This window comes from Manis javanica, chromosome 8 (genome assembly GCF_040802235.1).
Source record: "Manis javanica isolate MJ-LG chromosome 8, MJ_LKY, whole genome shotgun sequence".
NCBI lineage: Eukaryota > Metazoa > Chordata > Mammalia > Pholidota > Manidae > Manis > Manis javanica.
The window spans coordinates 4,203,764-4,227,320 of record NC_133163.1 but is presented as its reverse complement, the minus strand read 5'-3'; the positions used below and the strand labels follow the sequence as shown (position 1 = coordinate 4,227,320).

Here is a 23,557-nt window from a genome sequence, read left to right as displayed (position 1 = left end):
AAACAAGTGACACTGAAACAGCAGTGCTACAATGAACACTGCCCAGCAGGAAAGGAGCTTGACAGAACCAGTGCCTTTCTTCTTTTTTTTTTGAGAAGGCATCTCTCATATTCATTGATCAAATGGTTGTTAACAACAATAAAATTCTGTATAGGGGACTCAAAGCATATTCATTAATCAACCCCAAGCCTAGTTCTCAATAGTCTCCAATCTTCTGAAGCATAACAAACAAGTTCTTACATGCTGAACAAATTCTTACATAGTGAATAAGTTCTTACATGGTGAACAGTGCAAGGGCAGTCATCACAGAAACTTTCGGTCTTGATCACGCATTATGAACTATAAACAATCAGGTCAAATATGAACAATTCCTTTGATTTTTATACTTGATTTATATGTGAATCCCACATTTCTCCCTTATTATTATTGTTATTATTATTATTATTATTTGTAATAAAATGCTGAAGTGGTAGGTAGATGCAAGATAAAGGTAGAAAACATAGTTTAGTGCAGTAAGAGGGCAAATGTAGATGATCAGGTCTGTGCCTGTAGACTAAGTATTAATCCAAGCTAGACAAGGGCAACAAGACATCCACGGATGCAGAAGATTTCTCTCAAAACAGGGGGGGTGAGGTTCTGAGCCTCACCTCTGTTGATCCCCAAATTCTCACCTGATGGCCCCCCTGCAACTGTGCCTGTCTTAGGTTGTTCCTCCCTTGAGGAATCTTACCCGTCTCTGGCTAACCAGTCATCTTCCGGGGCCATACAGGGAGATGTAAAGTTGGTAAGTGAGAGAGAAGCAATATTCTTTGAAAAGGTTAGCTTTTTACTTCTGTGCAGATTTATGCCCTGTGGCTTCTATGCCCAGCATTTGTCTTGAGGTATCTTTACCACCTGGAGGAATTATGATACTCGGTAATTTTCTATATGAGGCACGAATTCTACTTAAGGGTTGTAGTTAGGAAGGAAGAAGAAAAGCTATAGAAGTAGCAGATGGAAGAAAACATGGGAAGATTGATTATTTCTTTGACATATCTTCTTGTAGAGTAACATAAGCATGTATAGGTTTTAAACTACTAATTAAATTGCACACACACATTAACATAATAGGAATACAGCTACATAACCAAAGCAGACCTACAATTACCAGCCATATCCAGTGAAACCAAGAAAACCAGTTAGGCACCCTAGGCATTTGTGAAAACTTATCAATGATATGATGGATATTGTCTGACTGAATTTGAATAGTTTGAGAAAAATCAGACAAATTAAAACAATACATTTCTGGGAACTGTTCACATCCCATATGTTCTTTTAACAGTAGATAGTCTGTAGTCACAAGATTTTGGAGCGCTGCAACTTGCACTTCTCCCAATTCTTGGTTGAGTTCCGACAGTACAGATCCAGTCAAATTTGTTGTTTTACTGGATGCACAGGCCAGCTTAGATATCTCCTTCTTCATTCCAATGGCAAGTCCAGGAACCGGTGGGATGAATGCAGCTGCAACTGCAACAGCGCCAGGATCTTTGTTGAAGTTTTTTGATGATCATCTTCTGGAATGACTCTTCCAGAGAATGTTGATGTTGGAAGTTCTTCTTCATATCGTATCTTAATTCGTTTTCTGGGTAGCCAAATTAGGCTTTGATCCTCTGTATAAACACAAACAAACCCTTTGCCCACACTTTGATATGCCCTTTATATCATTGTGAAGAGCTTATTGGAGATCACCACACAGGAACTGCTTTTTTTTTTTTAAGAGAAAGGAATATTATCAGAAAAATGTACTTCCATAGCTGATCATCTGACACCCTTTAAATGATCAAAATTAAGTATATTTAAAGCATGCATTAATCATTGATTTAGTTAGTTTTATCCTATCAGGGAGTAATCCCCCTTTTCTTTCCTTTTTTTTTGGTTATCATTAATCTACAATTACATGAAGAATATTATGTTTACTAGGCTCTCCCCTATACCAGGTTCCCCCCACAAACCCCTTTACAGTCACTGTCCATCAGCATAGCAAAATGTTGTAGAATCACTACTAGTCTTCTCTGTGTTGTACAGCCCTCCCCTTTCTCCCCCCCCATTATGCATGCTAATCATAATACCCCCTTTCTTCTTCCCCCCCACCTTATCCCCTTTCTTCTTTTTTTAAGGAACAGAGGAGAGGTCCTGCAACCCAGGTCCACTCCCCCTTGCACACACGCCCAAGACTCCAGAGAACTCTGAAGACCTGAAGTCACTTCATGAACTTAGCGTGCTACCCCAGTACGAGGCTACTTAGAGTTCCCATTGCATCCAGTTAGGGCGGATGTTCACATGTTCATTGTGAAAACATGCATGCCTTTGACAGGGAGAGCTCCCAGGCTGCAGAATTCCACAGTACACAGTCTCCACGCTGTCTTTCCTTTCTAAAATCTGAAAGGAAAAGAAAAAAAAAGCCCTCTAAATTCTGAAAAACATCCAATCCCAAAGGTTTTGTGGACCGGAATTGTCAGTCTGATGTGAGAATACAGAAGATTAAAACAGAAAATACGGCCTTGACCCAAAGCTGTCTGTAACCAACACCCAGAAGAGCCCGGCCCACTGACCACTAGGCCCAGACCCCAGTATTAATTCCATGAGGGGCCATAAATCTGAAGGAGGTATTCTTGTTTTCTTTTCTTTCTCTTGTTTTCCCCCCATAAGGACACCAAATACACTGATCTAAACTGAACCTGGACCTATGTATTTTCTTCAACTGAACTGGAACAGAATCAGAACATCAAAATACTCTCTGAATAAAATGTGAAAAGAATCAGTGTTTCATCTAGGCTGAGCCCCTCCTTGAAGAGATGCTTTTTCGAGAAGGTGAAATGATCTCATAGCTGGGAAAGGCTTAACCCACCCATCCACTTGCTAGAACTTTTCCTCAGGGAGAAAGAGAGGAAGTTTTTCAATTTTTTTTAAACAGCTCGAAAATAATGCCACGTGTTCATAGTAACCTGGCAGGACTCCAGACCCAGCTCTGCATTTTGTATACCTGCTTTTTCTCTTGATTCCCTAGCTGGTGTTTGCACATATGAGCTTAGAATCTGATGTTCCAGAAGGAAGTTCTGTTTCTCGGGTGAAGGTGAAGCCTGCAGGATGGCCCTGCACTGAACCACAGGACGTCTCTAACTGCTAACACTTCTGATTCTCTTAACTTGATTAAGGGGTGAGAAATGATACCTGGCTCATAGATGAGTTATTAACACATTTTCACTGAAATCTGAATGCTAAATGTTCCTCCTCCAAATTCCTGAGTTATTTTCATCATTTCATTTCTTCCTGTACCACAGCAATTGCTAATCTCTTTGTTCCCTGAAGAGTTTTAAAAGTAGTTTTGTTCACGTCATTTGTATCATGTGCTATTGATCAGAGTGACGTTTGTCATCCTCTTCAGAGCAACCATGCCACCGGTTTCTCATCAGGATCTGGTGCAAGCCCTGCTCCCCTGAAGGACACGGACGTCTTGGGCCCCTCCCGGCACACAAGGACCAACACCGGACTTGTTCAAAACTCCCAGACCCCGTGCTGGGACAGGGCCACCTCCGGAAGGAGGACCCTGGGGGGCACAGCACGCAGGGCCCTGCCGGAGGATCATGCTCCCGAGTCCTCACCAGGACCTAACAGCACTTTTACAATTTCTTGCTTGTTTCTCAAGAATGTGCTCCTTTTCTCGGGCAAATCACGAATATCCAAAGCAGACTGAAGTGTTTGGATTTCAGGGTTTTGCCTTTGTTTGTTTTTCCTCCACTTTCTCCTGCAGTCCAACTGAGTCATATTCATTTTTTAAACAATTTCAGATTCCATTTAATTTAAACAGTTTTATGTTGCTTGAGAAAGCCCAGTGACAGGTCCTACGAGCTCAACAAGAAGTCTGTCGGCTCCTCTTGTGCCTTTGGTAAACGGGTGCATCTGAAATGTTTTTCTCCGTCCTGCTTGCTGAAATGTGGTTCTCATTTACAAATCAGCATGGGACTGACTGATGGGCGGCCTACTTTCTGGGTACAAAGTACCAACATTGCCCGGATGTGTGTGAAGCGATACCTGCTCTCAAGGGGACTCTATTGTTTTCTCATCAGCCAGAAACATCCCCAAAGTCATGCTACAATATGAGAAGCACAGCAGTGAAATGTAGATGTCACCACCAGGCCCTCTGTGACTGCCCAGTGGTGGAGACCCTTCCCTGGGACACCCAAGTGGGCAGCTCACAGTGGTCAGGGCAATGACAAAACGGGCTGGGTCTGAGAGGTCACACAGTCTGGGCAGGTGGAGAGGAGGGTGGGAGGTGTTTCATGGAGGCAGAGGGTGCAAGGGAAATCTAGCAAGAAAAACAAAAGCACGTTAACGAGACAGCAGAAGATTTTGAAGGTGGGATGGGAGAGCGCCTAGGCCTGGGTTTGGAGTTCCTGAAGCCTGCTTCATGTCCTTCTCCACCCAGCGACAAGAGGCCCAGATGCTTTCAAGCAAAGGAGATGCAGAAAGACAGCAGATCCGCTGAGGGAGGCGCATGCGTGCCAGGATAAGAGGTCAGGGGCCAAGGAGCAGACACCAGTGGCAGCAGGGACAGAGGGGGCAATGAAGTGACAGAAGAGGGGGCAAATTGAGAACATTTTCAAAATAACTGATGACTAACACAAACCATTCAAAAATTCAATATTCAAGTTTTGCACATTCATTTTTAATTATCCCCTTATAGATCTACCAGATAGCCCTTCTCCCCCGTGCCCGATGCTCATCTCACCACCATCTAAACTATCATTCCTGAGTTATGGGCCTGTCACCTATTAGCCTTTCCTAAAATTAATCCAGAAACTGCCAGATACAAACTTCTATTAAATAAAATGAACATCTGTGATGACACACCAAGAACAAAATCTTAATTGTTCTAAACCTGGCACTTTGCTTTGACAACCAAGTACGAATTTAAAAAAAAAAACACTATTCCTTTAAAACACCTGCTTTCTTTACATATTGACTTCTGAGGGAAGAGACTAGTTTTTATGGGCAAGAACAGAAGTTACTCTCAAAAATAACACAGAAAAGCTCTGCTGTATAGAAGGGTTGCCTGCTCCATTAAATAACACACAAGAATATTAACCAAAAGCCACAGATCAAACTGAGGCCAATCCCACTTTCCCACATAAAAGCCGGCAGGGTGATAACCTCATTCCTTTGGAATTAGGCTGCTGGTGGAGGCCACAGTTCTCATTCTACCAGTGTGGCCGCACACCGTCGTCTTGGATGGCTGTATTTCCATTAGAATCGCTTTTTCCTCCACCCCCTTCCCCCAAGTCCAGTTATTCAGTGAGTTATAATTTGGCACCAAAATTCAATTAAGCTGAAACTTGGGTCATACGTGGTCTTTTTCTCATCAAACCATAATTTCCTTGACCGTAACATTTTGCCAGCGTTAGCCGATTGATTGTAAAGCAGACAGAGGGTAGAAGTTTCTTTAAATCGACTTCGCATCTCTAGAAACTGGCCGGAATGTTTTTTTTTTAATTCGAACACACAGTCAGGATGTGGTGTTACTGGGTGAAAGTGCTTGAAGTTTTCATAGCGTTTGTCAAACAGAGACCTCGGAACGCTCTGCAGACGTTAATTAATGTTCGCCCCGCCGGTAAGCCATTTCACCAATGGAAATTCCGATGAGAAAGAAAGGGGCGAGGGGTTCAAGGCCGCGCTGTTGTGAGTCCTGCGGAACTCGGACTGAAACCCCGCGGTTCCAATGAGCCAGGAAAGTCTGCCGAAGTACCGAGCACCCCTATTGAGGACTGTGGGAGTTTGGGCGGCTTAATGGGATTGTGTGCGGTGCTTCAGCTCTCCTTTAAAAGATTCCATGGCACCGACGAAGCTCCAATAAAAGGGCCTCTCTAATTGCTTTCTGACTTTCTATGAAACTTTCTAAGCTATACTGACATCCTCGAATACAACTATGGAATTAAATAGTGGAGAAAGCCGAGACAAAGTGGATGTGCAGAGAGAAAGCGGTTCTCAGCAAGGCGTCCGCGAGGTGGGGGGCAACCTGGGGGAGGGGACATGGGGCGGGTGTTAGGTCTCTGCCGGGGGTTGAAAAAAAAATATGAGTGCTCTCTTTTGTGTGCGGACAAACAGCCGAGCGCGGGGAGGTCGGGGCCGGGGTCAGGCGCTCCGGGCTGCAGCTGCCGCCGTGGGGAGGGGGGCCCCGGGCGGCCCCCCGGAGTCGCGGCCACGGCGGCATCAGCCTTCCGGCGGCGCGGGCGGCCACTGTCCTCGCGCGACCCCGGCCTGTCGGGAGCGAGACCCGCTCCGCCCCTGGGGCGCCCAGCCCCGAGCAAGGTAAGCCCCGCGGGGGAGCTCGCGCGCCAGGGACCCCTCGGCCCTCGCCCGACAGGGCGCACGGGGGCCTCCGCGCCGGGCCGGCAGCCCCCGGAGGCCCGAGGCGCCCGAGCTCCCCGCGCGCCTGGGCCCGACGCCGGAGCCGGGACCCCGGGAGCCCCGCCGCGGCGCGCGCCTGCGCTGGGCCTGGCCTGGCCGGCGGGCCGCACCCCGGCCCGGGGAACAGAGCCCCACTCAGGGCCGCCTCGCCTCCCTCGGGAGCGAGCCCGGCAGGGCGCAGGTGACCTGCCCGGGCCGCCCGTGGCAGGGGTCATCCTCCCGCGAACCCCGCGGTGGGCAGCGGTCTTACCAGAGTGCGGGCCGGGCGCCCGGCGTCGCGCGGGGCGGGCAGCGCGTCCCGGCCTCATCGGCCCACCGCCCCCTCGAGCGCCCCGTGCGCAGGCGCAGACCCGCGGGCCCGGCGCGGCCAGGCCTAGCCCGGCGTGGGGACGCGGGCGCTGGCCGGGGTGCCCTCCCGGTCACCCGAGGGCGATGGCACAGTGGGGGGTGGAGGGGCAAAGGGATGGAGGCGTCGGCGAGGCCCAGGCGCCGACAATCAAAGGCTGGGGGTGGCGGCCCGCCGCGTTGCCCATGGCCAGGCCCAGGGCATGAAAGAATCTTTATCCTCGAGTGACACGGCCGGGCGGTTTCCTCCTGCCTCCCCCTCCAGCGGCCTTAATTGGGGCCGGCTGCTAATGTGATTAAAGGGTAGTTAAATGTTTCTCAGGGCAGACGGTGGGAAGAGGCCGAGACCCCTGCCCCCTCCCGGGGTCACGCCAGGCCCGTGGTCAGGGGGTCGGTAGTGGTGCCAGCCCCAGGACAGCCTGGCCAGGCGCCCGCGGATTGTTCACCCCGAGGCGGGGAGGCCGCGGGCGGGCGACAGGGCCCCTGGGGCTTTATGTAAGCCGGTGGGCTTCGGGCCCGACCGGATTTGGGGATTCTTTTCGCACAGTTTCCATTTTTCTGGCCTTTGGAACAGCGCCGCGGGCCCTCGGGGCCCTCCCCCTTCGTTGCCGGCGCCTGCGGGGCCCAGCCCTGCAGGCAGGCCTGGGGGTGCAGGGAGTTGGGGGTCTGGTGGGCTCAGAGCAAGTCGGCTTGGGGTCTGCCCACTGGGGAGAGTGACTCAGAATGCTGTTCGGGGATGGGGTGAGGTGGCCGTGCAGAGCCCCCGATCCACAGCGCCCCCGGGCCTCGGCGGCCGCCGGGTTCCCACGTCGGCGGCGGCGTGGGTGGTCTCGCCCTCCTCGGCGGGCTGGGCATCGCGGCCACCAGCGGCGCGGGGCCTGGGAGAGGGTGTTTGGGCTGCACTGCCCCCGCAATCGCCTCCGAAGTCGCCCTCGGGCTCATGCCCTGCGCCCAGAGGCCATGGGGACCCCTCCACAAGCCTGCCGGATCTGGTAGAGGCGCGCGGCCCCGGACAGCTCCGCTGCGCCCCGCGCGGGAAAGGCCTTTCCAGCGCCGAGCCCGGCCCACCGCCCCGCTGCCTGCCCGGAGCCCTGTCTCCCGGCGGGCCCGGCCGTGCGCTCGCGGAGGGCATTGCTCTGGGGTCCGCGAGGGGCCAAGAGCGCGCGACCCAGCGGAGTCCCCGAGCCTTTGAAGTTGCAAATCTGGAAGCAGTTAGGACGGGGGAGGCAGATGAAAGCTAAAAGAAAGGCAGGCGGAGGAGTGAGTCCAGGACCTTCGGTCAGGTGGCCCTGGCTGTGCGCTCGGGCAGCAGCGGTTCCCGGGGCGCCCGGGGCCCCGCGGAGCAGGTGGGACACGCGCCGGGACCAGCGCCACAGGCCGCGCACCCTCCTCCGGCCCCCAATGGGGTCTGTCCGCGGCCTCTGTGCGCTGCAGAAAAGAATATGCAAGCAAACCGGAAGGCCGAGGCGAGAGCATTCAGGGCTGCGGCCGAGCCGTCCCCCAGAACCAGATGCCGTCCGGGCGGTAGCCTCCCCGGGCCCTGAGCGACGCTTGACATTCCAGCACGACACTGACTTAAACACCAGGGTTAACCTAGCAAGCATTCTTCCGTGGAAATTTTACAGATCGGTTGTTTACTTTTTTTCAAAATGTTTTCTGGAATTGTCTGCAGAACTTTTTCACATCTAACAAACGTCAGACTGACAGATCGGAAGATATGAAATGAAAAGAATGACATTTTAATTTAAGTGGAGTGAAAGCAAACGGTATCTTCTAATATTATTGTCAAAATGTATTGTGGATCTAAAATGTTGTCATGTTCAGCATCTATAATTTTTTGATATTTAAAATACACGTTTTGTACATTTTTCAACCAAAAAAAGTAAAAAAATTTAAAACGGCAAAAGCTGAAACCAAGAAGAGCCTGGAGAGAACATGAGGGTGAGGAACGAAAGCCTTCCCTTCCCCCGGGGTTTTTTTTCTCTTCCCACCGAGTAACCCAAAGGAAAATACAGTGAAAATAAAATAATTTCATATTAAACTAACATATAGTTGTAATGAATTCCTTTCCAGACGGATCTAAGGGACCTGGCTGTTTCAGTGTGCTCAGAAAATGCTCGATTCAAGGTGATTTTCTTTTCCTTCAGCTGCTCGGAGAATTGTAGGGAAACATAAACAGTTCCAGCCTGAAGATTCTTTTTTAATCTGTTTATTGAACACAGATAAAATTAGAATCGTCTTCCACTTGAGATACAAGTTGCCCAGGAAAAGTCACCAGTTTTTTTTTTAGCCAAGGAATATCTGGTTTTGTTTTGTGTAAAACACTAACATTTAACTAATATGTAACAAACTGAGTGACCTTGGATTGGTTTAAACTACAACTGCTCTAATGTCAGTAACCCCCAATGGTTGTAAAAAGAAAAATAATAAATCCATGTTTGAACTAATCTTCCATTTGTTCTGAGATGACTTTTCCAGTGATCTTGAGTCAATAAGTGAGTAGTATAAAATAAAACAAATCATTTGTGTGTTCCTGGTAAATAATTTTCTCAGGCTCAAAAAAATCAAAATTACATTCATTGACTGTTGCTTTTTAGGAATAACCTTTAAACTGGCAGGGAAAGGGGAAAATATGCCTTGGTTGACACTTGGAAACCCGAAGGGAAAGTTGAGTGAGGTGCTGTTAGTTTCACTATATTAGGGGAAGTGCTGCCCCACCAGAGTGTTCACTGGGATGCCAGGCTCCAGATGTTTGTTTATATCTGTGAGGCCACAGCGCCAGACCCCTTACGTTTATGGCATGTGTGATGGTGTAAGGAAAGCAAGCTAGATGGTGTGGTGTACAGTGGGAGGCAGGGGTACCCTGGGCATGCAAGCCCGACCCACACCCAGCCTGGCAGCCTGGGCAGCTCCCAGCCTGCTACCCCCATGGCCATGTTTTGGTCCCATCTGGAGGACCTTCCTCCACTTTATGATGTTTTCTCTCCTTTAAAAAACTCCCCAGTGGCCCACTCAGTAGTATTGTTGGGGCCTATCTGTCGTTCTCACACACATACCAAAAAAAGTATGGACCAAAATTTGTCATCCAAAGAGCCCCTGGGCTCCCTTGTCATAAGAGTCTTCAGCCAAAGGAGCCAGTCAACCATGGGGCATCTTTGTTTTTTGTTTTTGTTTTGTTTTGTGTTTCTGGGAAAACAAAGGCCCTTTCGCAGCACCTGGGCCAGCCAGTACTGTGGAGGAGGATGTGGCCTCCTGTTGGAATGCCGCTCTGCTTTGCGCTTGTTTATTACAACTAAGGGTTTCAGAGTACTTAGAATTTCCCAAGCAGGAGGCCCATTCCCAGGCCAGGGACGAGCATTCCGCGGCAAAGATGCGGCCTATGCAGAGCTCGCGACGGAGATTCTTCCCAGCCGTCCTCACCAAGACGGGCCCCCAGGACCCTCCAAGGAACAAAACAGCCTGCTCACATGTTCTGGACTCCAGAATATTCAATGACATTTGGAAAACAAGAAGCTGGCCTTCAGTCTTGGTGACCTTAAAACTAGGTGGCAATCATGAACAAAAGAAGTGTCACTGTTTGAATGCCCAAAGGAGGGCGGGGGAAGCAGAAAGCCCAGCGAAGGTAAGAAAGTGACACCTGACAATACGTGCGCCAGGGTTTGTGCCCCACAGCCAGGCCTCCCAGCACGAGTCCAAGGTTTCTGTAGCTGCAGCAGGACCACTGGGAGGAAGCCAGACAGGCATGTGGGGCCAGCCCCAGACTCTGGCCAGTTGGCCACCTGACTGAGAAACAAACCTCATCACCCAAAAGCCTTCCAGGTACCCACTGCTGGCAGAAGGGAGTTCACACTCCTTCCCCAGCAGGCACCCAGCCCTGGCATTCTTGGGCCAGCCCTCTCATTGCCCCAACATCCTTCTGATCCCCAAGACACTCTCCTCTGTCACCAGCACTTGCCCAGCAGGAGAAGAGGCTCTCACTTCCCCGTTCCCTGTAGGTGGCCAAATGGGGTTCCGTGAATGTGAGAGCTGCCCAGCCTGGTGGAGCAGCACCAGGGCCTTGCTTTGGGGACCTGGGGAGCACCCTGGCCCCAGGTGAGGAACCCTAAAGGACTGCACCACACGTCGACACCCCAGGTTCTCAGACCCCACACCCAGTGGTGCCACCACCTTACCAAGCCAGCCGCATTGGCATGTGGGTAGAGGCACATCGTGGAAATCCTCCAGCACATCCTGGCTCCTGTCCTGCGCCCAGCACTGGTGTTCTTGTTCAGAGAACAAAGCCCCGGAGGCCCCTGCAGAACAGAGAAAGTCTGAAAGCAGTGGCTTTCAAAGCTTGCTGACTGTGGCCAGGAGAAGAAATACATTGTCCATCTGAGCCCAGTGACTGCCTAATGGCTACATGTAAAATAAGTAAGGGACTATTTATACATGTATAACTGAAACAATGTTTTCACAAAAGAATACTTATCTTTCTGTGCATCATCTGATGTTTTTTATCCTATTTATTTTCTTGCCACTGAAGGCTGCCTCATGCAAAAATGATTCCATGACCCTAGTGGGTCCCCGCTCGGAGTTTATAAATCAGCTTTCAGAGCTGAGAGTGTGTAGGGTAGTGGAGCTCAGGGCTCAGTCTGGGGCACCCACAATCCCCACCTGCTACTTTTGCTTCCCCCTGTTCCAGCCCTGGAGTCAGGCCATCCCACTGGGATGCCTAATGCCCTAGCACTGGGAAATCACCTCCGTTTGCTGAGCTCTTCCACTTAGAATGAGGATAACAGCACCCACGTCCTGGGCTCATGGTGAGGGTGAAATGAGCTCCTGCATGAGATGAAGGCCAGGCACAAGGTGCCCTGTCCCACCCCTGGTTCTGCCCAGGTGGCCTGCCCCCAGATCAGCCTCCGATAAAATCCTCCTCTCCTTGCCAGCCCTGCTCCATGGGGAGCTCCCTGCAGGCCGCCTTCTCCTCAATTCCCACTGTAGGTTTTGGGGTCACAGAGCTGTGTAGTCCAGCTCAGCATCCTCAGAGCCCCAGTTAAGTCCTGCTGCCCAGAGGGAACTCCACGGAGCTGCCTCACATGCCAGTATCCATGGACAACCGGCCATTCACTCCGGCACCAAGCCTCACAACAGCTCCTGGTGGGCCGTGGGTGCTGCAGGTCAAGCACAGATTTGGGGCCCAAGGGCATGGCCACGTGATTGTGAGTTGCAGTTTAAGTGGCAGAGCCGGGGTCAGGCTGGTTCTCCTAGCCCTTGGTAGACCACCACTCCCTGCTGGTGACCCTTGCCCAGCATCCTCCCTGGGCCACGCAGAGAGCACCCTTTCCATGTGCCCTTCCCCCAGCTGCCCTCACAAAGAGGACCCCTCTTCTGGGGGAGGAGGGTGCTCCTTGGGGAAGGGCAATGAGCTCCTGTCTCCTCGGGCAGGAAGGAGAGTTACTCCCTGGCTTCCTGCCTTCACCTCCTCAGCTCTGGGGCTGCTGGGCTCGTTTTCCTTTGACTGCCTTTGAATGGCCTTCCCAGGGACAGAGGCCGTCTCCCCAACCACCTTCACTGGCTCCTTCACTGCTTCAGTGATTAAGTCACAGACATGTGACCAGGAATGACTACCCTGTACTCTACACACATGCACACGTGTGTGCACAAGTATACATGCACTTATGCACACATGTGTGCCCAACATACACTTGCCATGTGCATTTCAGTTGGCATATTACTTTCACGTGCTTTAACCATCTTAGCCTTCCTGTAACCAGTGAAAAGTTAGGAAGTGGATTGGTGACTTACTCTTGGGTTGAGTAATAGCTCTTTTTGGAAACTTGGAATCTGGTGGAAGTTGTCTGTGAAGGGGCTCTTTCCCTTAAGTTCATTTCAGGCTCTGCAAATCTTCAGTGGCCCCGAGTGGGAGGGCACGGGGCAGGGAAGCTCCATGCCTGCTGCACGTGGACGGAGGCCGTGGGCCGTCCTGCCCCAGACACTCAGGTCCCTGCCGTGATGCCAGTGGGAGACCCATGGATGGTGTGGGGTTGGGGAGCAGCAGACTGGACAATGTCTGGGAACAGCAGGAGGCTGGGGCTCAGGTGGCCAGGTAAGGTGGTGCCGAAGAGGAAGGTGCTGGCACCTGTACATGCAAAGGTCTGATCCAGGCCCTAGTCCAGCAGCAGAGGAGCAGGAAGGCGGCCTCTCTGGCTGCAGCCGGGGGCAAGGGGCAGAAGAAATGGAAAGGCATGGTGAGGTCTTCCTGGCCCTCCAGCCCTGAACGTCCCACCTTCCCCACCCCAGAGCCCAGGGTGCTGCAGGCCTTCCCAAGGGCCTGGCCCCTCCCTTCCTCACCTGCCCCTCAGGACTGCAGCAGGTCACAGTCCCGGGTCTGGTGGGTCCACTGAACCACAGGCTATTCTGCTGAGCTAACCTCAGCTCCACAGCTTTTGTGATCTGTCCTGAATCGATTTTTCCCTCTAACTTACTGGTTTTGGTGATCTGAGAGCTATGTATCACCCAAAAGTTGCTCTGGTATGATCCAGCTGTTCTGGGCTGCCATCTTCTGCCCTTTCAGGCTCCTCAGGTGAGACTGAGAGCAGCAGGCAACCCCCCACTCACCTGCTGCCTCTCTCTGGCCCTCACTGCCCACCTGCCTGCCCGGCAGAGCCCTGGGGCACTGGCAGGATGCGGAGTCACGCTCCACACTTCCTCAGGCCAGAGACTGAACTGCCAAGTGGGGAGGCCCCCATTCCCCATGCACACATGTATGCACATGCATGTCTGTTCCAAGGAGAAAACTGTCTACGAAAGGGACTGAACTTTCAGTGCTGGCTAAGGCAGCGCCTCCACTCCAAGCCACCTCTAGGGTTGTGCAGGAAGCCCTCTGAGGTGCTTCCTGGCCTTGGGGCCTGGGCACTGGTGTTTTTTGAGAGTCTGTCCACCTGGAAAGCAGGTGCCACAGACTCGGGCTCCTAGTCCCCCACGATAGTCGGCTCAGGTCTGCAGCTCACCTCCAGCATCCATGTCTGCGGCCGTCTGTCCACTGCTTCCTCTGGACATCGCTTCCCCTGGGCAGTTCCCACTGTGTGTGCAAACATTCTAGAAAATGCTTTGAGCTCCACTCACTACCAGGCCCTGGGCAACCAGAAACAATGAAGCTAACCTTACAGGGCAGACAGGCAGGGCACCCAGAGGAGGGCAGGTCCCCCGGGGGAGGGGACTCACCCTCACGGCCTCCTGCGGCCTGTTTTGCTTTCATGGATGCCCTGCCCACCCCTTGCTTCCCTCCTGCCTACTGGACTTTGCATGCATTTTATTTTCTTTCCCTTCCTGCTGACCTGTCCCCGCGGTCACTGCCCTCCACCCATTCCTCCCCTACTTGTCTCACTCTGAGGTTTTCCGCCCACGGAAACCTGTTCTAGTGCCACAGTGGTGGCTTCCATTTCCTTCAGGGTTTTGCTTTAGGTTGTGTTAATATTCAGGCTCTGTTGGCGGCACAAAAACCCCACAGCAGAAGAATGCCTTATGTGGGCAGGTGCCCAGGTGGTGTTGGGATGGGGCTGCCGCACCGGGCTGTCTGCGCTGCCCAGAGCTTGCAGAACTGCAACTCCACGCAAGATGCTCCAAGGGTACCCCCAAATTTCACTTCAAAGCACGCCTAATTTGGAGTCTGTTTATACCACTGACCTATGAAAGCAGGAAACTCCTTGGAGAACATCTAGCCTGAACCCCTTCTTTTAAGAGGAGACTAGGGTGACTCAAGGGGAATGAACTGGCCAAAGATCACACAGTAAGACGGAAAGTGTGCTGAGACCCAGTGGAAGGCATTGAGGCCAGGGACTCTCGGCTTCCCCGCTGGCTGGTGACGCGTGGGCAAGCATTTACTCCAAGCCCAGATCTTCAGGGCAAAATGGGGCCAGTAACCTGACGGTACCCAGCCTACAGGGTTGTCATGAAACATGAGAAGTGTAATTTTCACCAAGCTTAGTGCGCTGATCCGAGCTAAGCATTCGCGGTACGTTAGTATCTTCATGCCATCAGGGAACTGTGTGTAGACACGCCCACCGCCACCCCCTCTCCGCACCTCTCTGAGCAATGCACCCTTTCCACAGTCTGTGGCTGAGTCTGCACCAAATAAGGAAGCTTTCCAGCCACACCCCGTGGACGCAGCTGCATGCTCCAGCCAGGCCCTCGGGTTCTTTCAAGAATTTGAGCAAAGCCACAGCAACTGAATCAGGCCAAGCTGGGCCTGGAGGCCTCAGCTCTCACAGATCTGGAGGGGAACATCTCAGTGTATTACACTGTAGGTTTTCAGTGGTGTTCCCTGCTCCCCCGAGCGGCCTATTGTCCCTTAGCCAGTCCACATTAAAGAGGGGCCTGCTGCTCCTGGGGCTAGAAGAGGCCAGGGCTGGAGAGGAGAGGGGTCAGTGGAGACAGCCTGGGCTGCAGAGGACGGGGTTTAGGATCCCTCATCTTGGAGAAGCTTAGTGGGGGGCCTCAGTGCCAGAAGGAGGGCTGACGCAGAGTGCCAAGGTGTCGTAGAGTGAGGACCCCACTCCCGGAGCCCATCCCTTCAGCCCAGAGACCCTGCCCCGTCTCACCACCCAGTACCACGGTGCAGGACCCCTATGTTAATTTCCTAGGCCTTCCATGACAAATGACCACATACTGGGGAGCTTAACCAACAGACACTCCATCACAGTTCTAGAGGCCAAGAGTCTGGAATCAACGTGTTGGCAGGGCACGCTCCCTTGGAAAGCTCTGGGGGAGGGTCCTTCCTGGCCTCTTCCAGCTTCTGGTGGCCCCAGGCATTCCTTGGCTTGTGGTCTCTGCCTCTGTGGTCACGACCTCCTCTCTCACTGTCTCTGTGTGTCTTTTCCACTTCTTCTAAGGATACCTGTTGTTGTGTTTAAGACCCACCCTAATCCAGTCAACTAATTACATTTGCAGAGACCCTATTTCCATATAAGGACACCTTTCAAGGTTCTGGGTGAACCTGAATTTGGGGGGACACGACAAGTCAGGACACCTCCCATGCTGTCTAAAGAAAGTAGGCCCTTGCATGCCTGGAGTGGCCACAGTGTGTGAAGACAAAGTTTGCTCCTTGACAGAGGGGGCTCAACAGAAGCCCCTGGCAATTTCCTGACCAGCCAAGCCAGGCGTGTGACATCACCCCTGTTGTATTGAGGTGGGGCAGCGATGATTTGGGGCAAGCCAGTGTCAGAGGGGGATCAGGGCCTAAGGAAGAAGCCAGTGGGCAGGAGCATAGAGAGAAGCAGAGAAGGAGCCGCAGCCAGCTTGTGCTCCCGGCCCTGGGACATGCAGCCTTCCTGCAGACTGGCGGCTCCTCCAGAGCCCTTGGTCCTGGTACTAATTTGTGTGGCGTGGTGGACACCTGCGACTCTGTCGGCCCCATATCCCAGGGTTTTCCTTCCACTCTGTCCTTAGGATCTGGGTGGAGCTTTATCAAAGCAGGGGCCGTGTGTCCAGCATGCCCCATCCCTCTGGATACTGTGATCATCTGCTCAGGAGTGGACGCAAGGCAGAGTTGGGCCAAATCAGAGTAAAATCAGGCACTGAGTGGGAGCTGAGGTGGTCGAAGAGCACAGTGACCGAAAGCGCTGATGGCCACCTTGCCACCTTGTTGGGGCACCCATGGGACAACGAAAATAACCTGGAGAAAAGCTGAGCTCAGATGGACAGGCCAGGGGTGCTGTCATTCTAGCCAAGCCCTGAACTCCTTGATCACAGAACCAGTAATTTCACCCTTAAGCCAGTTTAAGTGGAGTTTCTATGCTGCCTGGACATACCTGTACCCCCTGCCACCCTGTCTAGGGCCACAGCCTGGCTAGCCACAGGACATGAGAGGTGTTTCACAGGTGTGTCAAAGCTCAGAACTGAGTCTATCCACGAGGGTCACGGACACACACCTGGGCAGAGAGGCCAGAGGCCACATCCCGGACAAGGCCGAGAGGAGGTGTGCTCCAGGGCTTGAGCCCAGGTGGCCAAGGCCAAGCCTGTGTCCTAAACCCCAGGCCACCAGGCCTGTCGCTCTGAGAACAGGCCGGGCTATCGATGCACATGCTTCCGAGGGCATCCGGCCCCTTGTCTCTGGCACTGAAGCTTCCCTGCCCCAGCACCCGAGGCCTCCCTTATAAGGTGGCAGCTAGGAGGCTGGGTTCAGGGACATGTAGAGACAGGAGACCCCCCCTTGTGAGTGGGCAGACATGAAGAATGAAGGAAGCCCCCAGTGGGGATGGAGCAGCATTGCTGCCCTGAATCCCCCTCTGGGGATGAGGGGCCGGGCCTGTGACGGAGGCTCACGGGGCTCTAGCCAGGATTTGGGGGGCTGCCAGCCAGGCTCTGCTGCCTTCACAGCCCCTCAATGGCCTAGTTTCCTCCTCTGTAAAATGAGGGCCCTTGTCATTATGGGTGCCCTCCACACTGACGTGTCAAGGGTCTAAAATCAAGATCACGGGCCAGTAGGAAGCCTGAGACAGGAGGCCACCATTTCCAGGGGTGACCATCAGGAGACTGGCCAGAGCTAGGGCAACCTGGTCTCCATGGAGACAGGACCAGGATCTGGAGGCCACTGGTCTGTCCTCCCTGTGACCTGAAGCAGGAGCAAGGCCAGCGCTGGCATCTGCCACCATCTTAAAGGCCTCAGGTCATCTGGGCCACTTTCATTGTTTTAAGGATGGGGAAACTGAGGCCCAGGAGGAGAGGGCAAGGTCACAGAGCTGGTCAAGGGTATAACTGGCCCTCTGCCACACCGAGGCTCCAGCAGCACCCAGGGAAGTTGGCCCTTGAACCTCAGGTCACCTCTGCACCGGCTGCCAGGATGCCTGCAGTCACCAATGGCCACGTCACTCTCTCAGCAGCTGCACTGGGCACAGAGCAGCAACCTGCTAGCCCGAGTTATGCCCTGGGCACAGGGGCAGGAGGAGACAGGTGGCCATTCTCTGGAAGCTAGGTTTGCAGGAGGGGTTTCTGCCCCAGGGGGTCTTTGAATTCTGTGCTGGACTAAGTGTAGACGTGGACATTGTTATCTTGGTTATCAAGCAACTAGGGTGCAGAAACAATTGTCCAACTTCCCGTTAAGGGCAGCATGGTGGGCCCATAGTGGGGCCTGGAGGCCTGGCATGGGTGCTGCGCGGACCCCCATAAAACGAGGGGTTGGACTAGAAACTGTTCAGGGCTCGGCACCATCCAGCATCTGGAACCTCAAGCAGTGAAGCTGACTTCCAGGGGCCCTATAAAGACTGGGGGCTTTTCCCTGGATTCTCTTCCTAGAAACGCAAGACTCTCTCTTATGAAGGGTGAGTCTTTAAAATGACATGCCTGTTTTCTCCCTAATACAGGAAGTCACAGTAAAAGAATCAAAGCTCATGACGCCCATCCAGAGTACTCCTGGTGACACTTCCTGACATAAAGTCATAAATGCAGCTGGAAAGAAAATGTGGAGGACACAGAAAAGTGGAAATGAAAACTGAAAGGCCCCAGCGGGCCCGCCGGCCCCTCTCCAGGGGAGCCCGAGTCCCTGCCAGCAGCAGTGGCCCAGGTCGGGGGCTCAGCTCACATCCCCGTGCCTCCACACTCCTGGGCGGGTCCTTTACCTGCCCCTGGTCTCCGTGTCTTCACCTGCCGGGTGGGTAGGATGGTGATGCCCACCTCCTGGGACTTTTAAGAACTCAGGGAGTTAAGGGCAAATGGGGCCCTGGGATAGAGCTCGGTGCCCCGTCCTGGGTGGCTTTGCCCACTGCCGGTATGAATGGGTGCCAGGTGCTCTTCCGGAGTATAACCACCAGCTGTCTCGTCGTCTTGTGTAACTCAAAATGGATCAGACCTTGTTTGGCATCTTGCTTTCTTCACCTGCTTATTTTAGAGATCTGTCCACCCCACCACATACACATGGACATATGTTCTTCTTTCTTAGGAGCCTTCAGATTCTGTGCCCTGTCCCTTCGCTGTTACCCACATGTGGACACCAGGAAGTTAGATTCCTAGAAGCATCAATTCCAACCCAACCCATGTATGCATTTTCAGTCTGGCTGGATTTACACTTCCTTCCACAAGGATGAGGTTCGTCTCCACAGCCCCTGCCAGCCCCGGGCATCACCACGTCTGGGTAGTTTCCATGCGAGGCACGTGCTCAGGGACAGCCTTGTGAGGCCCCACAGGCCACAGTGATGAGGCAGAGAGGCAGAGATGAGAAGTGGGCTCAGGGACTCTCTGGGACCTGGGAGGATGGGCCAGAGCCACAGCCCATGGCCACACCCTCAGGGCCTGGCAGGCCCACCCTGCATTCACCTCCCATGACATCTTACAGAGTGAAGGGCCTGCCTTTGGGCCAAAAAAGGTGACTGGGATGTTACGGGCCAGCTTGCTCCAGGCCGTTTGTGAGACAGCCCTCTGCAGGGGCTGCAGCTGAGACACCTGCCCCGGGGCACTTAACCATCCACCTGCCTCTGCTGTGGTCTCCTTGGCAGATTCAGCTCTGCCCTCAGAGAGCCGGCGACTTGTGGAAACAGTCAGATGCCATTCTGAGCCAAGCCCAGCGGGGCTGCTGCCGGGAGAGACCCAGGCCACCCGGGCAAGAGACCTCCAAACAGTGAAGCCCATGTGCCCCAAACCACCACTGCTTGGATAAAGTTCTGAGAGAGAGGGTGCAAACTTGTTTCCATGGGTGGTGGTGTCGCCAGGTCAGGAGGCAGCCTCCAAGGTGACAAGGGAACTCACAGGGAGAGAGTGAGTTCAGCACGTCAGTTAAAATCTCCATTTGCTGGGCCCATCACCTGCCTCCACGGGGGTCGGGCACCGTCTGCTGAGCTTGGCCACACAGTGCTCTTCCCCCAGCCGCCGCCTCGCCCCCCAGGCCCCCCGGAGCCCCTTGCTCCTCCCACAGCCTACTGAGCTTCCATCTCATTGTGCAGCCACTTCTTGTCACCTTGACCACCCTCCCCATCCCAACACCCAGTCCCTGGAGGCCAAAGATCATGTCTTTCCCCAGCTGTGTCTCCACAGCTCAAAACAGCACATGCTGCATGTAGGGATGTGGTACATCAGGGGTGGAAGAAGAGAGGCCCTGGGGCAGGGCATCCAGAGACCTGGGACTGGGTCCTGGGCTGGCCGCTGGCACCGGGATCTTGTTCCTCAGTTTCTTCATCTGGGCGAAGGGTAGTTGGGATAACAGGTGCCAGAGGCCTTTCCAATTCCATTGTGTGAGGGCTCTTCAGGCCAGGGCTTGATGGGAGAGGCCAGGGCAAGCTGAGGCGACCCCACCTCTGCCCCGTGCGTGATGAGGGGCAGCCTCCTCCACGGCCTCTCTCTGTGTGCTCAGTGCCCCCAGGCCAGCTCCAGGCCCGTCGGCATCCCAGGAAGGCAGCAGAGGTGGACGGAGGGCACGAGAGGACACGCTTTCACTGACCACCCAGCCCAGCAAAGCTAGAATCTGTCAAAAAGTAAAAATTCCATTTGTAAACAAGATCAAATTATTTGATTGTGAAACCAGGGTCCATGGAATTTAAAACAATTTAATGTGAAACAATATAATTTGAAATGCTGACCAGCCAAGACCTGGGGGTGGAGGGGCTCAGCTTCCTGTGGCCAGACACATGGAACCCAGCCTCAAGGAATAATAAGTCACTGTTCGACAAGGGTGAATGGGCATCAGCTGCGTGGCAACCCCAGGCCAGACCTGGGGCAGCAGGCCCGGCTCCCGTCCTCCTGGGGCTGGCAGTTCTGATGGGCAAGCAGGACTCTCACAATCAGAAAAGCAGTGCCAGAGAGCGGGAAGGGCTCCGTGGAGTGGCATATGATCCAAGTGACAAGGGAGGCTCAGAGAGAGCCCCGAGGGGCACCCGGTGGGCAGGACAGCAGAGAAGCATATTCAGGGTGGAAAGGGCGGTCAGGTCCCTCCCAGCTGCGGGTGTGCTGCCCTGCGTGATTCTGGGCCAGCAAATCACTCGTTAGCCTCAGTGTTGTTATCCACAGAATGGGAAACATCTCAGTCCCGCTCCCCACCTGCAGTGAGGATGAGAAATCGTTTCCGGGCATCCCACCCCACCAAGCTGACGTCACCAGTGGACAAACAAGCAAGCATGAGTGATGCAGTGGCCTGGTGAGCAGCTGCTGCGGGCATGTGGCAGGCAGGTGCCCGGAGGCGCTGCAGTGCGTTCTGTGTCCAGCACCTGCGGGTGCTTTCCAGAGGGACGGCGGAGGCAGGGCCCGGCAGGTCCTGGTGCAGCAGCGCTCTGCTTCCACGTACCCTGCCTCAACGTAAACACAGCTGGTAATGTTTCAGTACTGTAGGAGCAGGAATAACAGACCCAGAGAAGCCAGACCAAGAGCTCGCGAATGCTGACTTTCATGTCGCACCCAGGCATCGCATGTGCATCTTGGCGCCTGCGGGCCTGTTGCTCGGTGGGGAGGTGGGGGGCTAGTGTGTTTAGGAAACCGAACTACGGGCACAGCAGCGGGAGGATGTCAGGCCTCACCTCCCTTCATCCTCCCAAACGCAGCTCCCACCACAGCAAACCTGGAGGCTACCTGGGATGTGGGGGGGCACCAGGGCCTCTAGGTTTTAAGTGACCTAGGAGACAGTGGGGCAGGGTGGGGACTTCTCATCAGTGAGGTGCCACCTTAGGCACATCCCCTAACCTCTGCATGCAAACAGGCCCTGGAATACACCCAAGGTCAACTGGCCAGTGAGAAGCTGACCTAGAACTCAAGCCAGGCCCCAGTCTCCCCATGTCCCTGCTGCCCGCTGCGGAACCTGACCCACTGCCAGACCCGAACCTGCAAACCAACCACCTGTGGGTTCTGGGTAGCACAGAGCCCTTGGAGACCGTGATGCTGAGAAGCAGTGTTTTTGTTCGCCCCTGAGTCTTGCCAGGTCACATTGTCAAGGCCAGCACTTTGGAGATATTCCCTGGGTTTTGCAATTCATGCAGTGACTAACACATGTTACATTTTGAAAACCTCTCTTGGTGAAAATGTAAGCTGAATTGTAAATACATAAAAGTCTCGATGTTAATGGGGTGCGTGATTTCTCCATGACTGTTTTGTAATCCCAAGATTCTGAAAGGATGTGGAATTCTATAAAAACGTGTAACAAACACCGCCCAAGCTGCCCTTTGAAACCATTACTATGTGCAGCAGCCCTCACATCTGCCCGTCGTTACGTAAGTCACAAAACCCCTCAGTGTTCCCTGCCGCTCCAGGAGGCCGGGACACTTCCGTGGGGTGATCCGAGCAGGGACAGCAGAAGCCCAGGCAGACAGGAGGTTTCCTCCATGGGCTTGAGTACCCATGCCTGCACTGCTTTCCTCACCTCATGGCAGTGCCACTAGACCCTGAGTTCCAGTGGCAGAGCTGAGGAGCAGAGAGGGTCCGTCTCACTCAGGGACAATGAGCAGTAAGGGCTGGGGCAGGACTCCCTCCCAGGCCTCGGGGCTCTCTACATGGCTGTGCCCTTCACACCCACAGCCCTGCTGCTGGGCTCACATGTCCCACGTCACCCGCTCGCCCTGGGCTCAGCTGACTGCACAAGGGCGGCCCCCATCCGGACAGCTGATGCAGAGGCTGGACCATCGGGGTCTCTGTCTGAGCATCTGAACTAAGAAATGAAAGTGGATGGCAGTTGTCAGCAGGGCTCCTGAAGTCCCAGTGACACCAGAACTACGGGGACACCTGGACTTGGCGTGGGAGGTGAGACAGAGGAGGAAGGACAGAGAAAAGCTGAGAGTGGTCATGGAGAGATCATCACTGTGAGAGAGGCTGAGTAAGGAGCGGACCCAGGGCTGTCCCGGTCACTGGCAGCTCCTGCTTGGGGCCAAGTGCGAGGGTCCAGGCAGCAACCCTGGCCGGCCCTGCCAGTGCCCGTCACACCCCTTTTATTGCCTTCCTGGATAACTCTTATCAGTCCACAGTTACCCTGTTTCTTGTTGCATTGACCCCTTCAATGTCAATCTCCGCCCTGGACTGCAGACCGTGCACCTAGTGGCCTGTCTGGCTGCCCTGCCGTATCAGCAGAGCCCAGCGTCCTTGTCTGGTATTTTGCTTTCTTCAGCCCTCGGTAGAGGGTTTTGTGCAGGCCTCATGAAAGGCCTGGACAAAGTTGGCACTTATTAATTGCTTGTTGAATTCATGTGCTTCTGAAAGAATGCAGGATGCACCCTGACCTCCCCCACCCTCCACTGCTGTGGGTGATTTCAGTGGGTTTTATCACCACAAGAGGCCCAACCAACACGTGGCTGCTTTTGCAGCTCCCATGACCACAGCCAGATAATGGGGCAACAGAGGGCGACTCCCTCACCAGCAGAGTGCTCCCCTGGGCCTTGCAGGAGCCAGGAAGTGGCCATGCAACTGTAGACACGTTTATGGTACAATAAACTCCAGGGCGAATATTGATTTTTCTTCAAAGTTCAAGGCCTATATCTGTCTGAGTTCCCTTTGGGCCCCTGCCCACCACCACCACCCCGAGCTGCCTGACAAGCCCAGAGCCTCGAGCCACCAAGGCCCAAGCCCCCTTGACGTCACAGACCCCACTGCTGAGCCCTCCTTGCCAACATTCTGGTAACTTGGACGCTGCAACCCCATGGCTGGGGCAGCACACTGAAAGATGTGTCCGTCCAAAGACAAAACATTGAGAGCATGCTGTCCGAAGAGACGTTCACGGCTGTGGACAAAGGGATAGTAACTCAGTTCTGGAAGTGTCACACATGCTTCTTTTGTGTGACACCTGTGTGAGCAGGACACAGACCCAGTGGGCAATACACACACATTTGTG

The 23,557-nt window shown here is 53.7% G+C and overlaps 2 long non-coding RNA genes across 2 annotated transcripts; one reads left to right on the top strand and one right to left on the bottom strand.

The window, feature by feature from the left end:
- Nucleotides 1-2,113: 2,113 nt before the first annotated feature.
- On the bottom strand, nucleotides 2,114-11,119 carry LOC140850693 (uncharacterized). Its single transcript, XR_012133663.1, has 3 exons — nucleotides 10,962-11,119; nucleotides 6,695-10,572; nucleotides 2,114-2,418 (listed from the first exon to the last, which is right to left on the bottom strand). It is a non-coding gene; the product is annotated as an uncharacterized lncRNA (long non-coding RNA).
- LOC118967152 (uncharacterized) lies at nucleotides 6,084-19,136 on the top strand. Its single transcript, XR_005054034.2, has 3 exons — nucleotides 6,084-6,345; nucleotides 18,129-18,328; nucleotides 18,704-19,136. It is a non-coding gene; the product is annotated as an uncharacterized lncRNA (long non-coding RNA).
- The last annotated feature ends 4,421 nt before the right edge of the window (nucleotides 19,137-23,557 follow it).